Raw genomic sequence first — 8867 nt, forward strand, 5'->3', positions numbered from 1 at the left:
CACCATGCCATCAGAGACAAAAATATATTGTAGGAGAGCTTCACTACAGTAATTTGCCTTTTACACAGCATTTTATAGGATATGGGCAGCTGTCAATTATCAGCATCCTCAAATCTATTTGTTAATTTGTGATACTCAGTTAACGACTTGGAACTTTCATCCAACACTTTAAAAAAGACGAAGTGTCTTAGTGAGAAACATTTTTTATAGGATGTGGTTCAAATATTTGAAGAAGAAAAAGAGAAAGCCTGGAGTGGTAAAGTTTCTGCTTTCTTCACAGGGCCTCCCAGATTTGTTATTTCCATGTTTTCGGCAAGAGCTTAATTGAATCGCATTGTTTTGACTTTTCACTTTCAATTAACATCCTCTACAAAGTGTGAACTCACAAAGCCTAGCTTGGCAGTTTCATACTTAACAAGAAGTTTCTTCATTTATATTTTAAAATAATTTAAATGAAAATTCTGTAGGTATCAAGTTGTAGCTGAAAGAAATGAGTACCAACTGGATTGAACTTACTCTATTAGAGCAGGGTCCTTGAATTTAATTTGGCTAACATAACCCAACTCTCTCTTTCTGCTATTTAGAAATACATGCATTCAGTGTTTTGATTCTAAGGCACATAAAACAGGGCACACTCAGAAATACAATGTTGCCATATCTAAAACACCATTGGAAAGATTTTATTTGCAAAAATATGGACTTATTCCAGCATAGTTATTTCCTCTTAGCTTACTTTACACTATGCTATACATCAAGAAAATAAGACTTTGCATTTTCTACAAGCGAGTTATTATTGGTAAAGATGAGCTTTCTTTAGTTCTGGGAAATGTTAGATGGAGGCTCTTTAACCACACAGCTATACTTCATAAATAAGAAAAAAATATTCGATATGGTCATTCACAAGTTAGAGGATCATAAGATTCTTCAAAAGCAACTAGTTTTATCTTGTAAATGTAAAATAAATAAACCTAAACCTTGCCATTTACACTTACTAGCATCAATCACAGGGCTCTGAATTCTGACATAACATTCTGAATCTTTTTCTCCTTTTTACTGCTGGCAAGAGAAGCTACTACAATGGTATTGACTCAGTATATGTCTTCCAACCCTTTAGCAACATAGCTCAAGTTAATCGAAAAAGATAAGCTATATAGTTGAAGTTCTTAAAGAACAAAAATTCGACCAAGTAAATTTACGGATCTAATTGGTTTTATTGAACAATTCACAAATTGGGCAGCATCTCATCTAGTAAACAGAAAGATGCTCTGAGGAGTTGTACAAAATAACAGATTTTCTAGGAAGCAACTTGGTGGGACAAGGTACTAGCAAAATTAAAATATTGTTTCAGGCAAGGGCACCTTTCTTTGAGGTCTAGAAAGGTCTTATCAGCAAATTGCCTCAGTAGTATTGATGAGGAAATTCCAGACTGATTGATTTAAAATCACATTCTTGAGTAGGGCTGAAAGGGCAATTAAGTCATAGTTTGCTGTCCTTGGGGCAAGCAACTTCAACCTTTTTGTTTTGTTTGCTTTTCGTTTTTAACAACTCCTCCCTTTTGTTCAGACTCTGAGTCTAAGACATGATCAAAATGTAAGGTATTTTCGCTATTCTCAGCTACTTCTCTGTAGGTCTCAGGGCTTTTACTGATTCTCTGTGTAATATTCACAGGTAATAACAGTTTTTGCTTAATTCCTGTGGTACTCAAAGGTCATAGCTTCAGGTTCACAATTGGTGAACCTGAGTTGTCATTCTCTTTGTTCCTTTTTTGTCATTCCAGTCTTAGGGAGATCATTTATCCAATGGCCCTGACTTAGAACTTGCATTTAAAGCTTTTGAAAATATAGAGTGTGTCCAGGAGATTATTATGATAACTATAAACAAGATAATTTTCAGTATTTGGAGTATACTTTGGAGTCATAGTCCCCAAGACTCAAACCAATCAAAATCAAATAATTCGAAGAAAGACCCTGCTGAAGGAGTTACCTTTTTAAGCCAAATGGCTTGTTCAGTTATCTTATATAATTTAGTTTCAACTTCCCCAGGAGAGTTAACCCAAGTGCAGAAGATGGTGCTGGTCGTAGTTCAGATACCTCCTTATTCAGCTAAAAGATAATCAAGAGTTATCCTATTATCAAGACCAACTTTGGCCAGAGAGCCTAAAGATTTCGGGAGAGGAATCTATTACTTAAACAGTAGCTCTGGCAATATTTTCAAGAACTAAGGAGAGATTCCTGATTATAGCCACATTTGTACTTATTTCTAATCAGGGAGTAGGGAATGCCTACTGATAGGTTCCTTCTAGAATAGTTATGTTACTGGAGAGTGGGGTCCTCTCCCGGTGCATTGTCCAGGTTCTTGATGTGTCGAACAAAGAATTGAGCAAGACGCCGAAATACAGTAGAAAAGAAAAGTTTATTAGAAGGTAAAGTACACTTCCAGATGTGAAAGCAGGCCTGAGCAAGAGAAGCATGGCTCAAAAAGTCTGGTAACAATGACTTCAGGGTTTTTATTCCTTTTTGCTGTGGGTTTACTTAGAGTGGACTTCTTTGATTGACAACTAAGATTGACAGGACTCAGTGATTCATCATTTTGCTTTCTATGCATGTTTGTTCCCAGAATTCAGTCCGTTATAATGATATTAATGAACTTCTGGGTATATGCATCATATTATAATGATGGTATAATGAGACTCAGGTGAGTTTAAGGTCGTTGAGGTCTTCATTGCGCAAGTGTGAATGACTGGCTTAAATTGATGCCTAAATCTCTGCCTACTGGTTTCTATGTATGAGTTAAAAAATGCCTTCTGACTTGCTTAATTGTGGGCGGATTAGGGCAGACCCCTTCTAAGATAGGATGACCTCAGTGTCTTTGCAGGCAGACCCCAAACCCCCTAACTTTCCTGCCTACCTCTTTTCTAAGAACCATGAACCCCCTTATTATTAGTATGGATGTTGAGGGACAGGTCTCTTCTTCCATATCTGCTTCCTGATGAGAAGGATCATAGTCCCTGCCTACTGGGGTTTCATGGAGCTCTTTCCCTTTCTGCCTCAGTCAGAGTGGGGTCTTGGGTTTCCTGCTGAAGTGCCACCTCAGTCCCTAGACAAGGAAAAGAAGATATAAACTCATTATTTAAATCATACATCTATTAATTTCTATTATTGATTTGCCTATTAAGTGAGTAAAGGGAAACAGGCTTGGTTAATACGTTTCTTAAAGAGTAAAAAGAAAGACTTTTGGCTTAAAGTCCCCTCCTCTCTCAGACTCTAAGGGCCCTGCCTGGCTTAACACCATTTCTGCTTAACGATGGGCTGATGACCCTTATCAATAGCCAGAGGATCTGAGTCACCAGGACAATTATCAGGATTTGAGGGAGAGGGCCTTTTTTCCAAAGAAAGGAAGGAAGAAAACTTAACTAGGTTTACTAAAAAGATTAACTCTGCAAGAGATGTCCCATTTCATTTCCCGCTAAAGGATTAAGAATTACAAGTGATGTCCTCTCTCAGTTAGGGGCACCATTATATAACTTAAGAGGCATTGCCCAGTTATGTGCCAGCCATCTAAGCGTCCATAGGCTTGTTGCGGATTTTGGCCCGTATACCTGGAAGAACCAAGTGGCACTCAGCAAACTAAGAATTAAAGGAGGTTTATTTATGCTGGCAGGGCTCGGAGGAGTCACTCTCCAGAGTCTGAGCCCCGAACAAAGGCAGGGAGGTAGATTTATACATTGATTACTTCTGCATACTTGGTGGTCTTTTGTTTCGCACACGCGGGAAAGGTAGTGTTCCAGGGAGAGGAGGTTGGAAAAATTCCTCTGGGATAGGGTAGCCATCTTAGATTTCTTTACATTTCCCATATCAGGCTCAAGAAGAATGATAACCAGCACAAAGGTAAATCCCCTTGCTATACAAACTAATGTAGGGAGGAGGCAGGAGAATTAAAAATGTTAATCAAGCTACATTCAGAGACTGCAACATGCTGACTGCAGCCAGGCCAGGAGGACACCTTCAGAGCAAAGGAAGATTTCTACTGGGATTGCTATTCCCTACACCTGTGAAGATGAAACAGGAACCAAGAGTCATTCCCTATGGCTAAAACTATGGGGAACCTAAGGATTAAAGGCTGGGAACTGCCAGCAGGCCTTTCACTCTACAAATTCTTACCTTTTCTCGCTACACACCCTTCTCCTTCACTGTATGTCCATATCAAAGACAATAGGAACTAAACAATGACATATTGTTGTAGCTGCCAGCCCCCTCCCCCACCATAGACACACAGACCACTAGAAATCAGTGAGTTATAGGAAACACATTCTTTATTCAGCCAGTTGTGTCTGCCAGGAGTATGCAGACCCAAAATTAAGCACCTCCGAAATGTAAAGGTACAGGGTTTTTAAGCCCTAAACCCCATTCTTCATCCTGTTTGAACACACAAGTCTATTTTTTCTTCTTTTTACTAACTGTCAACCTACAGGTCAGTTGTACAAGCGAGGGGTACAGAAGCAGAAAGCTTATTGTTAGAGCATTATGTTCCCATGGGCGATAGCCAAACAGTAATTTTCCAGCCAGCACATTCCCCACTGGCTTTAGCAGAAAATCAAATCCTTGATTCTTTATATTGAATTAATTCTTTTCCTTATATATCTAAACAAGAAATTGAAGAAACATAGGCCAAAAGTTAACAAGAGGAGGAGGAGGATTAAAGGTCCAGCTACTGTAGATATGAGGGTTGTTAGAACATCCTATGAAACCAGTTATCTGATTCTAGTCTTTGTTTTTCCCTGACATCTAAACTTCTCTGTACTAGTAGTAAACTTGCTCGAATTATTCCAGAGTTATTGGCATAGAAGCAACAGGTTTCACCTAGAGCCATACATAACACATCTAGTTCTAAGAATAATAAACCTAAACCTCTTCTATTTTGGAGGATTACTTCTGCTAGTGAATTGACTTGAAGTTCTAGCCTGCTGAGCTCAGTTAAGTTTAGAGCAGTTCCTACCCTGACATAGTAAGGGAGTTTTGGGTTTAGGCACGACCAACAATCTTGTCCTATGTCTGTGGTTTTCTTATTTAAGACCTTGTGTATTATCGTTAGCAAAGTTATTAATACTCCTTCTGGTTTTGGTTGTGGCTGGTTGAATGCCTGGGCTAAAGAGAAAAACAAGGAAGAAACAGAGGGTTAGACTTATGTACGCTTGAGTCTGAGTCTTAAGGGCCCATCTTCCTGAGCCATCCACTCTTGTGCTGCCTTCACGTGGGAGTGATGAATCCATGATGGGATGCCGTCTACTTTAACTACAGTGGACATCATCAGGTAGACAATGAAGGGTCCTTTCCGTTTGGGTTCTAGTCCTTTGGAAGTGAACTTCCATATCCACACAGAGTCCCCAGGCTGAAACTGATGGGGAAGTTCATCCCCCGGGGCTGAGTGGGCAGCACGAACCTGGGACCAAATCTCTTTCTGTACACTTTGAAGGGCCTGTAAAGACTTAAATAAGACAAGGTTATGTAGTTCTGTCATTTTCTCATCTTCTATTCTAGGTACTAAAGGTGGAGGTTTTCCAAAGAAAATTTCAAATGGGGTGAATAGTACACCTGGCTCAGAGAAGAGTGAAGGGGAGAAGTTCTACCCAGGTCCCACCAGTTTCTAATGCTAACTTGATTGTCTCTTTTAGGGTCCGATTCATTTGCTCTACTTGGCCTGAACTTTGGAGCAGGTAGGCGCAGTGGAGTTTCCATCACAAATTTAGGTAGCTAGCCAATTGTTGTGATACCTTTGCTATGAAGGCTGGCTGTTATCCGACCCTAAAGTTCCAGGGAGACCAAATTGAGGGAGAATTTCTTGTAATAGTTTCTTAGTAACTACTAAGACAGTCTCTTTCCTGGTAGGGAAGGCCTCTACACATCCTGAAAAGGTATCAATAAAAACAAGTAAATATTTATAGCCCCCCACAGTCGGGGTTACCTCAGTGAAATCAACTTCCCAGTGGTCTCCCGGATAAGTTCCTCATTCCTTATGCCTAGGTTCTTCTATCTTCCCCTTCTTTGGATTAACTTGGGCACAAGCCGGGCATCGTGAGGCAATCTCCTCTGCAGTTCTTCCCCCTTCTAACAAGTGAAAGTAGGGGTCTAAAACTTGGAGCATCTTAGTTCGCCCTAGAGGTGTGGTCTGGTGTAGTTGGTGGAGGGCCGTGAGAGCCCGATTTTTCCATCTGGGGTTGTTCCACCACTCCTGTTGGTTCCTAGTAGCTCCCTTATCTTGAAAATATGTGTTCTCTTCCACCATGTAGGTCGGAGACGGAAGCAGTTCTGGGTAAAGGACAACAGTCAGTAGATGTGGTGGGGGCCCCACTGGCCTTGTGGCGGCTGTTCTTGCCTCCGCATTGATTCGTCGGTTTCCCTCAGCCTCAGGACTATTCCCTTTTTGATGCCCTTTACAATGAACAATAGCAAGAGCCTTAGGCATCTATATGGCTTCAAGTAAGGCTAAGATCTCCCCCTTGTTCTTGATGTCCTTCCCAGCTGAAGTAAGAAGCTCTCTTTCCTTGTAGATGGCTCCATGTACATGTGCACTGGCAAAGGCATATCAGCTGACAGTGTATATTGTGAATGCCTTATCTTTTTCCCATCTTAGTTCCTCAGTGAGGGCGATGAGTTCTGCCTTTTGAGTAGAAGTCCCATGGGGAAGAGCTTGTGACTAGATTGTGCCAGTTAGAGTTACCGCTGCCCCAGCATACTTCCTTCCTTCCTGCATGAAGCTGCTCCCGTCCATGAACTTCATCAGCCTCAGGCAGAGGGGAGTCTTTGAGGTCTGGCCGCGAGGAACACATAGCGTCAGTGAAATCTATGCAGTCATGAACAGGAGTCTCAGGGTCTGGGTCTAGCAACAGATTGGCTGAGTTAATGACAGTAGCTTTGGATTTTAACCATACATTTGGGGCCATCCTGCCTCTCTGTTGATGAACACCTTCTGGGCTATCTTGACAAGTTGGGACAGGTTCATCCCTGCGAAACCTTCTAATTTTTGTAATTTACACCAGATATCAGGGGCTGCCTGAGTAGCGAAGGTCACATTAATTGCCCACTGGTTCTCAAGGGCCTCAGGAGCAATGGGGATGTATACTCGGTACGCCTCCTGTAGTCGTTCAAGAAATACTCCGAGGGATTCCTGAGGTCCCTTTGTAACTTCAGTTACCTTTGAAAGGTTAGTTGGCTGACAAGCAGCCATCCCAATTCCCCCAATTAGAATCTGGTGATACCGATCTAATGCCGTTCTCCCTGCCTGAGAATTGTGTCCCCAATCTGGGCAGGTGGGGATTCCTCCTCAATCTGTTCCTGTGCTTCCTCAACTCTCCTCCCTCTCGCAGCTATCTTTTGTGTTTCAGCCTGAATGTGTCCACGTCCTTCCATGGTGAAGGGGGTAATTAAAAGCTGTTGGCAATCATCCCAGGTGGAGCAGTGAGTCTGAAAGACACTTTCTAACCATCCTATTAATGCCTGGGGTTTCTCAGAGAAAGGCGGATTCTATGCCTTCCAGTTATTCAGGTCACTAGTTGAGAAAGGCACATAAACCATAAAGGGCCTGTCTGTGTGATGTCCCTAGGGTGGTGCTTCTCACAAGCGGAGGATGGCTGGGGTGGGGGTATCGGCTTGTGCCCTGCCCAGAGCGGGAGCAGTAGGCCCATAGGGGTTACCTACCCACGTCCGAGGAGGTGAGGCGGCGCTATTTGGCCTCTGTTGTCCTGGATTATAGGGTGGGAGAAGGTCATTGTCCTCTGGTGGAGATTGGAAGACTGAGGAACTGGGCTGTCTTGGAGATTCGGTTGTCGTATGTCTCGGGTGCCCACGACTAAGACTCGTGCCTCTAGAGAAAGGGCACACTGGCGGAGCCAAAGAGGGAGATTCTGAACAAGATTTAACCATTGATCAATGTAAGGAAGCTGATTGGGATGTCCCGGGTCTCCTGTGAAAATCTTCCAAACAATCCTCACTACACTCCTGTCAAAAGAACCCTCTGGAGGCCAGTTTACATCAAAAGATGGCCACTCAACTTCACACAATGTTCTTAGTCTGCCTGGAGAAAACTTTATGCCATAGTCAGCTCCCTCTACCAACCCTTCTTTGAAATGTCGCAGGAGACACCCCAAGTGTGTCTTCTGTGAACTCGGGGCCTCCCCCATCGCTTGCATGGAAAAATCAAGGCAGACACTCAGACGAGAGCAATTACTGGGGTGTAAGTGGATTCAGAGAGGTCCGGCACCTACAACCTAGACAAGACCAAAGACAATAGACAGAACTTGATAACAGGGCACAGGAGGCGAAGTTCCGCGGCCTGGCCATGGTCCGGGAGATATGACTGCGTCTAGTCTCTCCACGGACTCCCAATGACCAGTCAACAGAAACAGAAAGGTACCTTTTTACCCAGACGTCGAGGCCTCGGAGATTCCCGTCAGAACCAGGAACAAAGATTGTGTCCTAAAGGTTGCGTCCTTGACAATTGCATTGACCCCGTCACAGCATTCAAGGGCCCTAGAACGTCTCAGAGTGGCCACCCCTTTGAGTCCGTAACAGGGACAGCAACCGCTTCGGAAGCCGGTCCGGTCTTAGATCTCAGAGCCACTCCCTGAGATCTCGCTGGGGCCTCCAAATGTTGTAGCCGCCAGCCCCAGGACACACGGACCACCAGAAATCAGTGAGTTATAGGAAACACACTCTTTATTCAGCCAGCTTGGTCTGCCAGGGATATGCAGACCCCAAATTAAGCAGCCCCGAAATGTAGAGGTACAGGGTTTTTAAGCCCTAAACTCCCATTCTTCATCTTGTTTGAACACACAATTCTATTTTTCTTCTTTTTACTAACTGTCAACCCAC

The sequence above is a fragment of the Pteropus medius genome, unplaced genomic scaffold (assembly GCF_902729225.1).
Source record: "Pteropus medius unplaced genomic scaffold, Ma_sr-lr_union100, whole genome shotgun sequence".
In the NCBI taxonomy this organism is placed as follows: domain Eukaryota; kingdom Metazoa; phylum Chordata; class Mammalia; order Chiroptera; family Pteropodidae; genus Pteropus; species Pteropus medius.